The sequence below is a fragment of the Delphinus delphis genome, chromosome 1 (assembly GCF_949987515.2).
Source record: "Delphinus delphis chromosome 1, mDelDel1.2, whole genome shotgun sequence".
In the NCBI taxonomy this organism is placed as follows: Eukaryota; Metazoa; Chordata; class Mammalia; order Artiodactyla; family Delphinidae; genus Delphinus; species Delphinus delphis.
This window is the reverse complement of record NC_082683.1, coordinates 151,986,601-151,994,816: the sequence shown is the minus strand read 5'-3', so window position 1 is coordinate 151,994,816 and position 8,216 is coordinate 151,986,601.

Genomic DNA, 8,216 nt, shown 5'->3' with positions numbered 1-8,216 from the left:
TCTGTGAGAGCACAGACCTCAACTGTCCTGTCTCGGGATTATTTCTGTGTACATCTGGCTCTCGCCCAGAGTGGTGCTTAATACTCATCAAATGAGCGCCCGGTGAACCGTGATGAGCAGTGCGAGAAGCCCTGGCATCGCTGTCAGGGACCCGGCTTCTAGTTCTGACTCTACCACCAACTTGCTGTGTGACGTGGGACCCCTTCCCCTCTCTGGGCTTCAGTTCTCCAATCTGGAAGATGAAGCAGCTGCTGGGTGGCCCCAGGGCACCCTCCTGGGTAGACACTCTAGTATCCCAGTCCTGTGTATTCAGGGCACTGCTCTCTGCACCGACTGTGGGCAGTAAGAACTTAACCAGAGGCGCTAATCTCTGTTACCAACATGTTGTCTAATTAATGCATTTGGATCTCTGAAATTATAACACCCTTACCAAGTGATGGGAGAATTTGGTGTTTCTTGGTATAAACTCTCACTGGAGAATTCTCAGGCCCTGTGGTTGGCATTGGGGGAAGCATTTGAGGGCAGGGGAGAACTTTTAAGAACACCTCAAAGTGGGAACATCTCTCTTGTCAGATTGAATAAATATTTATTAAGCATCCCTGTAGGTCTCGGTGCTCTTTCATTTATTAGCAAGTATCCACTGAGCATTTCTTATATATTAGACACTTTTCTAGATGCTGGAGTTACAAAGGTGACAGAAACGAACACCATTGCTTCTGCACAGCTCTGTGAAGTGGGGACCCTCTGCTCAAACAGGAAGCTGAGGCTTCAGAGAACTTAGGGAAGGACAAGCTGAGCGCTTTGCCTTGTGACTCTGGGCTCCTCTCTGGGGCTGTGTGTGTCACAGATGACCGGCAGAGCCAATGGGATGTGAAGGAGAGGGGTGCTGGGCTGTGGTTGGGTCTGCCAAGCCCACAGAGCTTTCTGTGGGGGAGAGGGAGCTCTTTAAAGCCCCGTCCTCACTGCAGTTTAGATGCCGGCACAGTGCAGCAGGACCCTTACCCGTATTTCAGGTCAGTACTCAGGACTCTTCTATGGCAAAGGCAGGGCTGGGGGTCCCAACAGCTGGCCAAGCCCTCTGTGGCCCCAGGTACTCTCCAACCAAAAATGCCCTTCCTGCCCACATCCCTGTCTCCTGCCAGTGGGTGCAGCACATGTGAGTACTGACCCTGGGGCCAGCAGTGGGTACAAGTGTGAATAAGAAGAGTGAATAACTTCCCCAGGAAAGACACAACTGTCAAACTATAGACCAGAGTTGCAGGGACCAGAGGATGGTCTTCTCACGCGCTGCTCTCAGCCCACCCCCTCAACTCCTGTGGGGCTCAGATCCTGAGACCAGACACTGGGTATCACATCCCATCAAGACTGTGGCCTGGACTCACAGTGAGCAGGGATCCTGAAATCAAGCTGTGAAGGTTCGTGGAGGGCAGCTCTGCAGAAGCTTAACCGGGAGAGAGAAGCCCCAGGGATCATAAAGCCCTTGAAGGTTCTTCCACAGAAATTGGAGTCAGACCCGTTTGTACAGCCTCATTGTACAGAGCTGAGGCCCTTAAAGGGTGGCAGGGAGAAAGAATCCGGTTTTAGTTCTGTTCTGAGGAAGAACTGTCGAGCAGTCAGCACCCAGTGAGAGTGAATGCCCTGCGTGCGGTCACCTCCGACCCTGGGACAGTCCGCTCCAGTAATTTTTGGGATTCTGTGTGTCCTGACTCCCTGCCAGGTGGCCCAGCCTGCTACTCCCCGTTTTCCCTGTCGGGTGAGGATGATTGGAAGGCAGGTGGAACTCCATGAGAATCTCCCTCTGAACCTGGGCCTGCCGGTGCCCTGGGCTGTGGGAGGGAAGGCGCGTGGGTAGGGACCTTTCCCGGGTTATCTCGCAGGCCCCATCAGCCCAGGGGTCCAGTGTTCCTCACAGAAGCCCCCCAGAATCCCACGTCGAGGCCCCAGGCTGCGTCACCTGAGGTCGGGGAAGCAGAGCTGGAGGCAAAGGGAAGGGCTGGGCCGCACCTGCCCTTTCCCCTGGGGCAGACCCGTGACGTGAGAACCAGTCCGGAGAAGCATAAATCCCGCCTGGGTCCCGTCCTCTCCTCTCTCTTCAGATCCCATGCTGGGTGTGCAGAGTGGGGGGCAGGGGCATTCAGAGGGGTGGTGGGGCTCTGGGAATCTCTCAGGAGACAAGTGGTGCTCAGGGTTTCTCTAAAAATGCCCCCAAATCCCACTTTGCTCCAGGATAATGACCCCAAGGAGACTTGGGATTGTGACCAGGACTGGGAGGGACCAACGGAGGTGAAGTGTGGAGGGAGAGAAGGCTGTGTGGTACCAAGAGGCTGATTTTTGCTACTTTGAAAGGAGCATGGATTTATTTCCACCAGCATTAGTTTAGTGGAAAGTTCTTGCCATGGCCACTGCCCTGGGGAAGGTGGCAAAGAGATCAGACTCACTGAGGCTTGGAATTGGGGAGCTAAATATCTCTGGGCCGATACTGCTTCTGTTCATAAAGAGCAAACGGGAAAGCAGGAAAAAAGATAAAAATGGACACGTCTTTTCTTCACCTGTATTCCTCCCCGTGTCACGCTTAACTCCCCAACCCCGGAGGGCCCAGCTGCTTCCTGGGAGGAATTTTTCAATCAGATGGGAGCATTGAGCTTGCAGAGATGAGTAGCTGGGGCCTTGAGAGGAAAAAACAGACCCGGAACGGAGTTTAATAACCAACCAGGGCTGCCTTGTGTGGGTGGACCCTCCAGAGGGAATAATTACTTGGAAGGCATTGGGGCTGGGACCGGGAGCGTCTTAGAGCTGCGGGGTGGAGATGCAGGGAACCAAGTGTCCTTAGCTGGTTGTTCTGGGGGCCTTGGAGGAACAGGAATTCAGCCACAGGGTTGGGGTGATCCCAACCTTAGGCCTGCTCAAGTGGTGGCCCAGGAAAATTGAAGGCAGGTCACCCGGGTCTTGGGAGCTACAAGCACCTGGGGGGAGGACAGGATTGGCAAGGGGGTGGGGAGCTTGGTGGGAGAGCTTGGTCAAAGGAGTACTCCTGAAATGAGATGCACCCAATGTAGTGGGACCAGACAGCATAGCCTGAGGCATGAAAGCTAGAAACATAATAAACTGCTTTTCCCCAAATGGCACTGGTGGTCTGTTTCATTATCAAACAAAGCTTAAACTGGAAGGTCCCTTTTCCAGAGGAGGGGTCACGGTGGGGCAGCTCAGTGGAGGATGTGTGTGTTTGTGCTGTGTGGGGGGGTGGTGATGCAGGGGCAGTGGTTCTGATGCGAGGGTGCTAGGGGTTTGTGCGCTAGAGTGTCACCAGCAGAAGTATAGGGAAGTGGTTGTATCCTGAGAACATTTCCTAGAAAATGGACCCCTTTCTTCCTTTCTTCTCGCTTTCCTTTTTTATCAGAAAAATAAATACTCTCGGGGTTTTTAAAAAATGTTTTTTAATTTATTTTTTTATACAGCAGGTTCTTATTAGTTATCCATTTTATACATATTAGTGTATTATGTGGTGGTGGTGTGATGAATTGGGAGGTTGGGATTGACATATATAAATACTCTAGTTTTAAAATTCAGTAGAACTCAGAGGCTTTTAAGGATAACCAGCATCTCCAATCCTGCTCTACAGAGGCGACGCCTTTCAACTCTCTCAGCTATTTTGCTATTGATGGCTGTCCATATTCCTAAAGGTTACGCTTAAACTGCCATTTCTTAATTTTTCAGTTTTATTCATTATTTCTTCTTCTTTTGTGGTAATTAAGGATTTCTCTCTCTTATGCTCCGTCCCTCCAACTTTGGCAAAATCAAAAGCCAGTACTTAGATTATTATAATTAAATTTACATTCATGGTGTATTACACTGACATTTCTTTGTGTAATTTTTTGCTTTTCATTAAGTTCATCATTGGTCCTGCCCCTTTCCCACTCCTTGTTTTTCTGTTCCCAGCTGTTCCACACCCCCTTCCGCCTGGTGTGATGCTCAGGTAATGCACCAGTGGAATTTTCTTCTGGGGGCTCGGTGCTCCTGGGGGATCTCTTTGCTGCTCTCCTCTGTGGCTTCCTATGTCCAGGTTCTGGGGTTTTCCTCTTTCTCAGGTGACACTTGTATTTAGGTGGAAGATGTGTTCCGAAACTTGCTGAGAAAGGGTGCAGGAGAAGTAAACACTTGGAGTCCTGGCAGGTCTAGAAATGTTTCCATTCAACCCTTACTCTTTAGAGTTTGGGTGTGAATAGAATGCTAGGTTGAAACTTGTTTCCCCTCTGAAATTAGAAGTTGTTTTTCCAATATCTTCTGATTTTAACAAGTGTGGTGCAACTCTGATTCCAGACTCTTCTGTGGTTTGATCTCTAGTGGGTTTCACCACCTTTCCTTACCCCTGGCATGGGTCTTCTTCCATTCATGTGCTTCATCCACTTAATGGATGCCCTCAACCTGGAAATTCGTGTCCTTCCGTTCTGGGAAATCGTCCTGCATTAATTCTTTGGTCATTTCTTCCCTTCCATTTTCTCTTTTTCTCTCTTCAGGAACTCATACTAGTAGGATATTGCAACTTCTGTTTGTTTTCTAAGTTTCTTATATTTTATCTCCTGACTTTTTTTGTTGTTGTTGTTCTACCTTCTATGAGATTTCTTTAACTTGACGTTCCAACTCTTTTATTTCTTAAAAAAAAAATTATCTCGTAATTTTAACCTCTGAAGGCCCTTTCTTATTCTTTGATTATTCCTATGTTTATTGCAACCACTACTTGGTTTTTTGTTTGTTTGTTTTTTAATTTATTTATTTTTATTTTTGGCGTGTGGGTCTTCGTTTCGGTGCGAGGACTTTCTCTAGTTGTGGCGAGCAGGAGCCACTCTCCATCGCGGTGCGCGGGCCTCTCACTGTCGCTGCCTCTCTTGTTGCGGAGCACAGGCTCCTGACGCGCAGGCTCAGTAGTTGTGGCACACGGGCCTAGCTGCTCCGTGGCATGTGGGATCTTCCCAGACCAGGGCACGAACCCGTGTCCCCTGCATTGGCAGGCAGATTCTCAACCACTGCGCCACCAGGGAAGCCCCCACTACTTGTTTTATGAGTGCAAAATTTTCTCTGATGCCCTCTGAGCATTTTTTAAAAAATTTTTTTTTCCCTCTGAGGATATTAATTACAGACTAATTTTTTTCTTGGTGTCTCTGGTTTCTCTGTGTTGTTTGCTTTGGTCTTCTCTTCCAAACTAGAGGTTTTATTCAAGCTCCTGGGACAACTTGGCTCTCCATTCAGGGCTAAGACAGACAGGTGGAGGGGCCTAGAAACTCGGTATGCAGGGGCAAGGCTCACAGCTGGTGTACCCCACTCTAGATGGGGGCTTTGAGCAGATTTTCCCTGGAGCACTGCCATAAAATGAATGTTTGTGCCCCCCAAAATCATATGTTGAAATCCTAACCTTCCATGTGATGATATTAAGGAGTGGGGGGCCTTCATGGGTGATTAGGTCATGAGGGTGGAGCCCTCATGAATAGGATTAGTAGCCCTTATAAAAGAGACCCCTGAGAGCTCCCTGCTCCTTTCTGTCACGTGAGGATACAACAAAAGCATAGCCATCTATGAAGCAGAAAGCAGGCCCTCACCAGGCACTGAATCCGGGGTCCCTTGATTTTGGAATTCCCAGCCTCCAGAACTGTGGGAAAGAAATTTCTGTTGTTTATAAGCCACCAAGTATGTGGTACTTAGTTAAAGCAGCCCAAACGGACAAAGGTAGGTACCCTTCAATGGCAGTATCTGTCGGTCTTTTCTTTGGGGCGTTCTCTCTCCCATTTGGGGAGGTGGTCCTTGTGCCCTGCATTCTGGGAAGAAACTGGGAAAGGGCTCACCCAGGCAGACTTTCACACAGTCTACTCTCTTTTTTCCCTCTTGTCAGACACTCTCTTTATCCCCATCCTCATTGTGCTTGTGACCCGCTGACTAGAGGTCTCTACTGAATGCTCGAGAGAGAAAGCCTCTAGCTTCTTCCTCATGGGGGAGCAGGGTAGCCAGGCTGTGTTAGCTGGAGACAGGGGACTCAGGAAATCTAACTTCTCCATGTAGAGATTTCCAGCCAGTCCCCTGTTTTCAGTCTAGAATTCATCCCAGGTAGCTCCAAGTACCGAGACTTGGTCCTTGGGGTGAATCAGTTATGGCCCTTCAGTAGACCTTTTTGCTGGCTTTGAGGTTGTAGCTTCCTTCATTCTGCCAAGCCCTCCATCTAATTTCCATCTTCAATATCTGGTTGTCATTTCTCATCTGCTGTGGTTTCCTTTCCCTTCTCTTTGTCCTTGGGAGTCTATTCCTTTCTTGTTCCTTTGCTATCTTTTAAGGGGCTTAGGGTGTGAGCAGACATGACTGTGTCAGAAGTGGTACCTTTAAACATTTTGTGAAGGTAACATGCGGATGAGACTGTTGTTAAGACTCTATTGGACAGATAATAGAGAAAATATAGGTAAGCAAAACCCGAGAAGAGGATGAAACTGGGGGCTCTTTGTTTTGCTCTGGCTTTCCCAACAACCAAAACCAGTCCTGCTGGCCTCCAGGCTCCCTGCTCTGAGCTGAGTATGGAAGCCTGTTGGGCTCTGATGTTTTAAAATGGAAGAAGGGCGAGGAAGGGCATACTAACTCCCCTGGGACTTGACATCTTTTGCCTCCCTATGACCAAGTCTGGACCTGGGGAAGCTGCTTCCAGAGAAAGGAGACAGACAGGGGCAAAAGTCAGATGCCTGACCCCAAATAGGAGGTTTGAGGGGAGGAGACCTGCTCTGGGGATTGGTAACCTCACCTGTGTTGTCATTAAAGAAGTTGGAGAGGCATCGGGATAGAGTGACATTGGCTGCCAGAGACCTGCTACCCAAGACAAATCATTCAGGAAGAGGGTTGGCTCTGCCACACAGCAGGGACAGAGAAAAAGGAAAGACTGTAGCGTGTAGGAAGATTATGATACGTGGAATTAGAATGTGAGTCTCACTCTGGGCTCCCTAACTTGCCAGCCAACCTTGGGCGCACCACTTGACTTCTCCAAGAATACTGCCCACCTCTTGCAGTTGTTGTGAGGTTGAAATGGAGTAGCCCTGTGCTTGGCGCACTACAGGACTAAAAAATTGCTTGTTAATATATTACTAGTGATACTAGAGGCAGAAGTCCCCCTGCATCCCTCCCACCCCCGCCCTCCATATTCCTTTGCTTAGGGGCATGAGACCACTTCCCTACTAGTGCAACAGACTTACCAAAATGGAAGGAATATGGAAAGAGATGCTCCTACCTCCCATTCCCCAGGGAAGGATGCCCAGGTCCTCCTGGTTTCTTGCCCCTTGGGGACTGTCTAGAGTTCCCAGGAAGGACTGGGTTTGAGAGACCCTAGGCAGCCCTACCTCCAAGTCTTTGGGATCTGGTGCCCTAGCTCTCTGAGTCCACCCAGAAGTCTTGGGAGGTAGATGGGAGTCCCCGGGGCCCCTCACAGCCTGTACCTTCCCTCCAATCAATTCAGAGTCAGGCTGGGAGCCTCATGAAACCAAAAACCCCTTCACCCCATGGAGATCCCCATCCCTTCACAGCACATGGGGTCAAGAACTGCAAAGCCTTGAGTCTCACAGGCACAGTCCTGGGCAGGAAGACCAGGACAGGTGGATCCAGCTCTTCTGCTACCCACTGAAGCAGCTAGAACAGAGATCCTGGAGAGCACTTGGGTTGCAGTGGGAGCTAGTAAGGCCTGAAATGTAGTTAGAGGGGCCACACCACACACAGCGTCACACAGACACATGTATGTTTCTCATATTTACCCCTCTTACACACACCTTCTCACACACAGGCCTGCTTCTTATACCAGAGAACACATTTCACTCTCCTGCCCCTGAAGCAACACACACACACACACACATCTCTGCCTCCTATCTGCCTAAACTTGAGGTCATGAGGAGAAATTAGGGGAGATCACAGGAAATTTTGTAAAATTAGGTTGGCTAAGAGCAGATTTTAGAGACCATTAGCTTCTTCCTACGCATAGACTTCATCAGAGAAAGGATTGGTCCAGGGAATAGGAGAATAACTCACTTAACAAAATAGCTATTGAGTTTATGATTCCTCTCCCAGAGGTACAGGGACACACACCCCAGGTCGTTTGGGGGATGAAATATCAACAGCATCACCCTGTCATGCATGCTAGGACATGAGCTCACAGCAGTACCAATAATTTGAGAGATCCTGGAGGACGGTTTCTGAGTAGAGAT